The 10,112-nt window shown below is 38.5% G+C and overlaps 1 long non-coding RNA gene across 1 annotated transcript; it reads right to left on the bottom strand.

The window, feature by feature from the left end:
- Positions 1-150: 150 nt before the first annotated feature.
- LOC121423649 lies at positions 151-3,904 on the bottom strand. The gene is made up of 2 exons (XR_005971302.1): positions 3,251-3,904; positions 151-3,014 (listed from the first exon to the last, which is right to left on the bottom strand). It is a non-coding gene; the product is annotated as an uncharacterized LOC121423649 (long non-coding RNA).
- Positions 3,905-10,112: the final 6,208 nt, after the last annotated feature.

Genomic DNA, 10,112 nt, shown 5'->3' on the forward strand with positions numbered 1-10,112 from the left:
GATTTTGTGATTTTAACTAACGATAGACACAATTTATCCGACTAAAGCGTTTTGCAGACCCTCATATTTATTATGCCTACCTATACTAATTAACATATTGTACATTTTATGTTCTCAAAGAGACACTAGACAAATTGAACGAGAGCCATATTAATTTGATAGATGTCTTTAATAAATACTGTCATGACCAAATGCAGAGAATCCAGCGCAAACAGTTAAATACATGTATATGGTAATGTCTTTATCATTAAAGAATTCACTGTTATATCACTTAGTGGATGTTATCAAAAAATAAAAGTATAAGAAATAAGCTATAAAGGATTGTTTTAAGATAAATGATACACTGTTATATCGAGAATGAACAATTGTCCTTTCGGCTTTTTAGTCGGCATAGCTAAAAGCTGTATCTGAGCCAATACAGTGTATTGACTTGTATGTAGTTAGATTTGCGATTCATGACGTAACATCCATGTTAGGATTTAGGTTTTGTCACAGATTCTGCAAGATGGGGATACTTTCCCGAAAGAGTAATTGCATAGATGCATAGATAAAAATCCTCATCCATGTAAAATCTAAGTATATGCACAAGTTTACGGTAATAAAATGAACCTTTTTTCATTTCAATGTTACAAATGAAATTATTGAAGACCTTTATCCTGACATTTAAATCAAGTTATGGCTCAATTATTTTCTTTCAAAACTGATACATACAAGCTACAATTATTATTCATTTTTTTAACATGATCTACGAATGTTTTTTATTCTGACATTTATGTGTATCTTATATTAAAAAATATAAAGAGGTTGGATTTATCTCCTTAACCACAAAGATATGTCAAGATTTTAAATAAGCCATAATTTTCTTGAAGAAAAACATCCTCTTAGTCAAGATAATGAACCAAATATCGAATTCACGCATAGTTTTGTGTTATTAAAAGTAAAAGCAAATCAAAGCAATCTCTCATAACATCGCCCTTCCCTCCATTCCCCACATTACTGCCCCACCCTTCAAATAACACCCTAACTAAATACACCACGCCCACACAAATCAACGCCCCAAAACATCCAAGCACATATACTCTATAAACACTGAGTAAAATTGTAGCAAATATTGGGTAGAAATGCCCCTATTTACCCAATATTGGGTAAACTTTTTTCAGAGTGTTTCACATTCACATGTACCAAAGAAATCTCTATGATCATGATGATAGCTCCTTGTACACCAGATGAATATTAGCTCCACAAACAGAGAAGGCTGTTCCTCCTCTAAAGCCCCTTTCACGATTCGTGATTGCTTACAACCTTTGCGTTTGTGTGCAGCATATAGTTGGTATAATCCAATTTGATAAGTTTTTAATTCATGATGATGACGAATCTAAAATTAATTATGTTCAAACTTGTTTGTTGAGAGAGGGAAATAAAATACCGCAACGGTTGTGAGCATTTATACCACCAATTGTGAAAGGGGTTTAAGAGAAATGTATTGAAGCTCGAACGTGCCTCTAGAAGACGAAAAAAAGAGTCAAGATGACAAAAAGACGAGGAAAGAAGACAAGAAGACGAGATCTTCAATCTCGCCAAGCCGACTTCGTCCAGACGAGAAAATAAGACGACAATATCTACGATCTCGTCAAGTCGACTTTGACAGGACGAAAAATAAAAAGACAAGATCCTCAATCACGTCAAGTCGACCAAACTATGACGAGAAAATAAGAAGACAAGATACAGAACCTTGTCAACTCAACTTAGTCAGGACGAGAAGAGATGAAGACGGGATCCATGATCTCGTCAAGTCAACTTATATACGATGATAAGAGAATAAGATTTTATCCTCAATCTCGTCAAGCGGTTTTCTTCAGGACGGGAAGTCAAGAAAACGTTATCCAGAATATCGTCAAGTCGACCTATTTAGAACGAGAAGACAATAAGACTAGATCCTCTAACTCGTCAAGTCGACTTTGTCAGGATGAGAAGATGACGAGTTGTTGAAAATCGGCACGTCACTTTGTTAATGTAAGGAATACATGATGGTTACAATTTGTGATGCAACTGCTTACAACCGTTGCGATTTTGTGCAATATAATTCTGACCAAGTAATCGCAAACGATCGCACGAGTAATTGTGAAAGCCTCTAACGCTAATGCACTGCCAACTGTGAAAGGTGCTTTAAACACACAATCTTTGAATACCGATAAAGTGCCGTCCTCATACTGTTAAGAGTTTGGCTTTAAATGACATTTTTTCTCTCTTTCAAACATGAATATTGTTACATAATCATTGAATATGTGAAAGCAAATAATACCTAGATTTTTCCATACACATACTTGGAACAATTAATCAAATATTACAAACTTAGTACAATTACATTTAGTCTGTACATCAATCACGAACAAGTTTAATTTTAGTCCAAATGTTATTTCCCCCTTTTCATTAAAGTTATTCATTAATTTTCCAATTAGATTTCCTAACTAAATCTTCATACCCGTTCTAACCCACATCAACCTATGCTTTTATCACATCCGCACTCACACACACTCTCGTATTTATGTTTTGCATAATCTCACACACTCTCTCATAGTATCTCTACAGTGATGTCTTTTTTTAAACCAGCATACTCACCCACACCCTCATTTTTATTCTCACACAGTAATTATTCTTCATACTAATAAACACCCACTTCCTCATTGTATACTTCGCATTTTTACCCACCCACATCCGTATATTCATTAGTCACGCCTATACTCACCCACACAGTCATTTACACCCTCATATTAGTTCATCATACTTTATTCACAAACACCCTCAGTATACACACCCATACCCACCCACACCCCAGTATTAATGCTGCTCACACACTCACCCACACTCTCATATTCATTCTTCACACCCATGCTCACCCACACCCTCATATTCATTCTTCACACCCATACTCACTCACGCCGTCATATTCACTGTGTTCACCATACATACCCACACCCTCATATCCATTCTTCATATGCATACCCACCCATACCCTTATATTCATTCTGTTCAACATACTCACCCACATTCACCCATACTCACCCACACCTTAGTATCAATTCTGCTCACCATACTCATCCACACCCTCACGTTCATTCTTCACATCCCTTGCACACCCACACCCTCATATTCATTCTTCACACCCATACTCACGCCGTCATGTTCACTCTGTTCACCATACTTACCCACACCCTCATATCCATTCTTCATATGCATGCCCACCCATAACCTTATATTCATTCTGTTAAACATACTCACCCCAAGGCTCATATTCATTCTTTACACCAACACCCACCACCACCCTTATATTCATTCTTCACACCCATACTCACCGACACCTTAGTATTTATTCTGTTCACCATACTCACCCACACCCTTATATTCATTCTTCACACACATATCCATCCACACCCTCATATTCATTATTCACACCCAAATCACCCACATTCACCCATGCCTTAGTTTCAATTCTGCTCACCATACTCTTCCACACCCACAAATTCATTCTTCACACCCATACTCACCCACACCCTCATATTCATTCTTCACACCCATACCCACCAACACACTCATATTCATTCTGTTCAACATGCTGACCCCCACGCTCATATTCATTCTTCACACCCATTCTCACCCACACCCTTATATTTATTCTGTTCAACATACCATCACAGTCATATTCATCCTCCACCCCCATACTCACACACACCCTCATTATTCATACCCATACTCATCCATTTGTTAATAATTGACACTCATATTCAGTTATTACTATATCCCACACACACACAGATGCATCCTACCACCCACCCACACGCACATCACTTCTGACACTTGTTTCATTCTGTACTTCGGTAGTCGAACTGTGCATTGGAATCGATTCTAAATGCATTCATACGTGGTTCCAGGCTCTGGTTGGCTGACACTCTGAAGCGAAGTATCGATGCTGGCTTTCCCAAGCCCTTGATATGTATGGGGGTCAGCAGGGATCTGGTAGTCACTGGTGTCGATATCGAGATCTTGGTAGGTGTCTTTATCCACGCTTTTGCAGGTGCGCATGGATGCATCTATAGCGGGATGGAAAATAGAGATTTGTTTGTTTGGGTAAAGAAGTTCGTTCGCCTTCTTCCATTGTTTACATTCCTTAAAGGTGTTGATTTCGTTTGCTAGTTTTTCTGGGCCAGGCTAGCGATTGGAATGTGGAAGTGAAAGAGGGCAAACTGACTGGGTTGCTAGGCGTTCAGGACTAATAGAAGTCCATTGGAACTTCAGTTATTTACTACTTTGCTTCTTATTCATGTTCTTCGGCTCGCTTGCATTCTTCAGTGATTAAAGAGAGAGAGCGAGAGTGTGAACAGGTGTGGAAGCAAGGAGTGAATTCCTTGGTGGAAGTGAGCTGTGAGTGGGAGTGGCTGAAGTGAGAAGAGTCGCAAAAGAGGATTAATTGACTGAGAGAGCAGTTGGGGGAGTGGTCAAGAGAGTTACGTAAGTTGGAAGAATAATGGAAAGCCGAAGAACTTGAATTTGGAATCGGAGTACACAATAATTAAGTTCCGTTTTATATACTTACATTATAGGCGGATTAATTTCGCACATTACACCAAAGGTGATAGGGTCGACTTGGAAAGGCTTTTTTCGCCACGCGGTGTTTGACCAAAAAGGGGATAAAAAGGGAGTGATTAGTTGCCAAGGGGCAGTTTTTCGTTCCCGATTTGTTTTGCCGCCGTAGGCCATGTCGGTTTAATTTTTGTCTGTCGTCGGTCGTCCAGCCCAGAGATGCGACATATATTATTATCCAGCATGTAATCTGACTTTGATTTAGAATAAAACCTGATACACAACTTAACTTCATCGAACTTGTCATTCTTTGACTCCCGTCTTTTTTTTGTACGTGGGCAGCGCAAGACGGTGGGCGGCCACCGGCCGTCTTGCAAAGCTGTGCCGCTACAAAATTGGTAGTACGGATGGGGTCGACCGTCATTTTCAGCATGTTCGGGGAACGTTTTAGTCCTTCAGTCTGGTTTTACGCATAAACACAATGTTTATCGGACATTGAGATAAATTCAACAAGGAGAGCTTCACTTCATGTCACCGGTTCCGGCTTATTTTTTGTTCGAGGATGTGAATTGATATTATTTTAACTTTAACGTTGGAGAGAGAAATTCAGCTGCAGGGGTTGGATTGAGCCCCCACATCGCCCGGGTTTTCGACGTTGGGACCTTACATGTGCCGTTGAGCTCAGGAGAAAGAACCCTTCGTCCTGGGACTCACGCGTGGCTGCATTGTAGCGAGGAGTCGAGGGACCTGTGAAAACCACTGCAAATAGACCTGACGGGGTAGCATAGCTGGTTTCCACTAAAACCCTCCGGATTAGTTGGTACCGACGAAGTCTGGTGATTTCACATTACACTGCGGTGAGAGGAGTCGTTTAACTGCGCGAGAATCGTCTTGGAAGGGGCTGTAAAGGAACTCAGCAGGGCGATTGCTTTTCCTTTGGTCGTCTCATGAGGATGGATTGAGGTTAGGTACTGAAGGCCGCAGGCGCTAGTCCGGCTCGGGGAGTTGGACGCTATCGAGGAGCTCCGAGACATCGTTCTTCCAACCAACGCTTCGACACGGCCCTTCATCTTCGTCATCGACGTGGTGTGGTAGACCCTGTCTTCGATATCTTCGACGGTGGAAGCTGGCACTGTCGTTTGGAAGCCGATAGCCTTGGCGAGTGAAGCAGCAGGAGTCGCTGGTATGTAGTGAAGCCCTTGTGAGATTTTTCCAGAACAGTCATTCACATTTAATGTAGACTCTCATATTACAAACTATAAGATATGCTTGAAATGTATCTGAAAAGATATGAACTCGTTATCTTCTCAACATGACGATGTGTTAAGATATGTGTGTAGCTATGCAGTTTGTTATTATGTCTGTTTTGCATTAGTGTGCATTGGGATCTGAAGGAGATAGCACAAATAAATTCTGCAAATACACCACTAGATAGAATAATAATAGTAAAAATCTAAATTCTGTTAGTGTTCTTTGGCAACACATGAAAATACATCTTCAGAAAATCTATATAAAATTTGCAGTCTTTTGCGCTTACCTTTATGTCAGACCCCTAATGTTTATTGTGGTCTGGACTTACACATTTCACAATTTTAACTAAATGTCTTTTTTCCTAGGTTCTGCGTCTGGTTCGATTGGTTACCTTTCTCTCCCAGAGTTAGATAGTAGACTATTTTATAAGTGTTATAACTGAAGGTTTATCGTAGTTGAGGTTGCGTCTCCTTTCAGTAGTATTCACATATACATAGTAAAATTATGGCTGAAAAGTTAGTTGAAGATTTAGTAACCGGTTTAACCGGAGCATTACAAAGGTGTAGGTTTACCCCTAGTGATAGAAGTACCAGACTTGAGAGATTTTCTGGACAAGGTGGCATTTCCCTTACCGAATGGTTAGAAGAAATAGATCTTTATTGTGAACAATACCAAATCTCTGAAACTCAAAAAGTGCGGCATAATCAGAGCAAATTTGGAAGGTGCAGCACGTAAAAAAGTTGTTTTTCGGGGAAATAAGATACTAAAAGTATTATTGAACTATTTCAAAAACATTTTGGAAAGAAACAAACTGTGCAATCTTTGCAGCAAGCCTTTTATGAAATCCAATCGAAGTCTGGTGTTTCTGACCAGGAAAATTTGTTAGGGACCACTTTTTTAAATTTGTTTCCTTCCTTTTCGCCTGAACGACTCATTCAAATGCAGAAAATTGACCCAGAACTGAGATTTGTGTGGGAACGGTGGAGTGCGCACTGGAAACCGGGGGATGAATTTCCCGCACATTTTTCAGAACCGGATAGTTTGAAACAATGGTTATATCAATGGTCTAATTTTACTGTTAAAGATGGAATATTAGGAAGGAAGGTTCTTGATCCTTTATTTGGTAATATATTTCAAATTTTACTCCCACAGTGTTTGCGTAAGAGTATTTTAGTTGGATGTCATGATGAACATGATGAATGGGGACATCAAGGTAGAAATAAAACTCAACAATTAGCTAGGTCAAGAGTTTATTGGCCTGGCATGGCTCGTGATATAAAATTTTATGTTAAAAGATGTATTAAATGTGCTAAGGCAAAGGAGATGCAGCCTCGGGTAAGAACCCCAATGAGACATCTAATGGCATTTAGTCCATTGGAAATTATTGCTATTGATTTTGTTAAGTTAGATCCTGGTAAGGGAGGATTTGAGGATGTACTTGTTATTACAGATGTATATACGAAATTAGCTCAGGCAATCCCTTGTAGAAATCAACACGCCTCAACAGTAGCTAAAGCTCTACAAGAGCACTGGTTCACAAAGTATGGAATTCCAAATAGAATTCATAGTGATCAGGGACGTAATTTTGTGGGTCAGGTGATAAAAGAATTATGTAGGCTTTATGGTATACGTAAGACTCGTACAACACCATATCATCCTGAGGGTAATGCTCAGGCTGAAAGATTCAATAGGACTTTATTTGGCCTAATCAAATCGCTGGATCAGCGTGATAGACGTAGATGGCCTGAATTATTGCCTCATCTTGTCTACATGTACAATACCACCCCCACGAAACTACGAGGGTCAGCCCTTTTGCTCTTATGTTTGGTAGGAAAGAGCGTATTCCTTTAGATCATTTGTTGGGTGTGTCTGATGTAGAATGGGAACAAGACTTTGTTAAAGAACAAGCCGAGTTGGTTGAGAGGGCTCAAAAGGTTGTCAGAGAAAGGACTGACAAGGTAGCAGCCCGGAATAAGGCCCGAGCTGATGCAAATATCTCTGCAAGTCCCCTCCCCTGGGCATAGGATCTCTTGTTTACTTAAAGAAGTGTGCTTTTAGTAAAAGACACAAGTTGGAGAATGTTTATTTTGATGAATTATATGTTATTGATTGGATAAATCTTACTGAGGATATTTATCGTATCCGACCTTAATGGAGGTAATCCAAAGATAGTGAATCGTAGGCTAGTAAGGAAAGTACCTTCTGAATCAGATGTGGTTGACCAAAATATGGAAGATTTTGGGTTATGAGAGAAGGAAAATCATTGCTAGCTACAAGGATTCTAGAAAAGATTTTGAGGATGAATATGTTTTAGTACCAGAAAGAGTAACTACAGAAACAGTAGGGGAGAGTACTGGTCTAACCAGAGTACGGATGGGGGCGTACAAGTGGGCGTACCAGAGGCGGAACAAGTGTCGTCCAGATGAGATCTTAAAGACAAAATAAAGGCATTCATTCTAATCCATACAACTTGCCTAAGTCTGTATTGGAAAAATAAAGTAATAAGTAAAAAAATTTAAAAATTTACCTTGGGTCTCTGGGCTGGACTCCGCCTTCAATTATTTATGACGATGACAGTTTTATTATTTGTGAAACGATTAGTAGGGAGTGGGGTAAGGAGCATGAATTTGGAAGTAGGTGGTAAATAACTAATATTGAGAAGTTTTGGAGAAGGGGACTCAACTTTGAAAGAATGGTACATAATACAAATACATAGGGATCTGTTCTGGGTTTGGGAGCACCCTTCCCTGCCGGATGCACCCCATAACAGAAAGGGGGAAGGAGCTATACCTACGTAGAATAGTAAGTTTTTGTCAGACACATTTTTGGATTTAATTAGTTTTTTATTATTGTGGGATAAATGATGTACATCAGTGATTATGAGTTATATGTATGATTGCTTGGTTCTATTGATTGACTGGCCCAGTTTGGTTTGCCGACATGGATCATTTAATATATTTTGTGATATTAATCTGTAAATATGTAATTATATTTGTCCTTATAGGAAAACCACATATCAGACGGCAGGATGGTGTCAAACGGAACTGGAGGAGGCATGGGATATCCACCTCTGATGGTAGTTTTGACATCATCCCAAAGTCTTGGTAAATGGTAGAAAACAGTAATGTTTGGGTTATTTTTTTGTCCATGTAATAGGACTTGTAAAATTTGAACAAATGAAAAAAGGGATTTTTTTAAAACAATTGTTTATCTTTTTAATGTGGAGGTTTACCCTAGAGGTGCACTATGTCATCTGTTTGGAAGCAAATGATGAATTGTACAAAAAAAAACACTGTAAAGTAATGATTCTGAAAGTATAACACATAAAATAATTGTAACTTTCAGAATAAGCGTCATTATTTGTAACCATAGCAGAGCGAGGTCTAACATGTGCATGCATGCTGTCCAATATCAAAATATTTACTGTTTACTGTTTATGATACATGTTCATGGTTGATATATAATGCCTGAAGTTGATTGTTCATGGTTTACAATTACAACCCATCCATTGATTAATGTTCAATTGATTAATAAACACTTTTACTAGGGCATTATACAAGTATGCTGATGCAAAATATTTTTTAGTATCATTTTGGACATGAAACATGCACTTGTTAACTAAGGTTATTTATATTTTTTTTTTTATTATATATATAAGATGACCAGATTTACTGCTGTTGGTTTTCATTTTGTAAGGTGGATATAGATACGGATATGGATGATTTTACATTTCACATGTATCATTACTGTTATTACTACTGTACATGTATGTTTATGTACCTGTAGTATTTTTGACATAACTAGTTGTGCATAAGAGGTATAATGAAGGTTTAATTGATGTTTAGAGGTTGAATTTGTAACTAAACCTTTCAATTCATTTTTTCAGGGGTCTGGAGTGTTCATCTTTGAAGGGGTGATGTCATCGATGAAGCAGCAGGAAGCTTGGGTCATCCACTTCCCAATGCCTATACGTTGACATTCCCCTGATGGAAGCTCTCCAAATCCTATTTTTAATTGAAGTAGGTACAGGTACAATGTATATACATGCAATCTATTTGCCAAAAAGGGAAGATTTTGAAAGAACAATATTTGGCATAAATATAGAACGATGTTGAAATGTTTATATTGTTTATGACAAATTGTAAGTGTCATGGATGGACGACCGTCAGTATCAACAAATCTTTTTTTCCTTATTTTTTGCGATCTTATGGAACAGATCGATTCAGTAGGGGAGAGTTATAGCGGGATGGAAAATAGAGATTTGTTTGTTTGGGTAAAGAAGT

This window comes from Lytechinus variegatus, chromosome 11 (assembly GCF_018143015.1).
Source record: "Lytechinus variegatus isolate NC3 chromosome 11, Lvar_3.0, whole genome shotgun sequence".
Classification (NCBI taxonomy): domain Eukaryota; kingdom Metazoa; phylum Echinodermata; class Echinoidea; order Temnopleuroida; family Toxopneustidae; genus Lytechinus; species Lytechinus variegatus.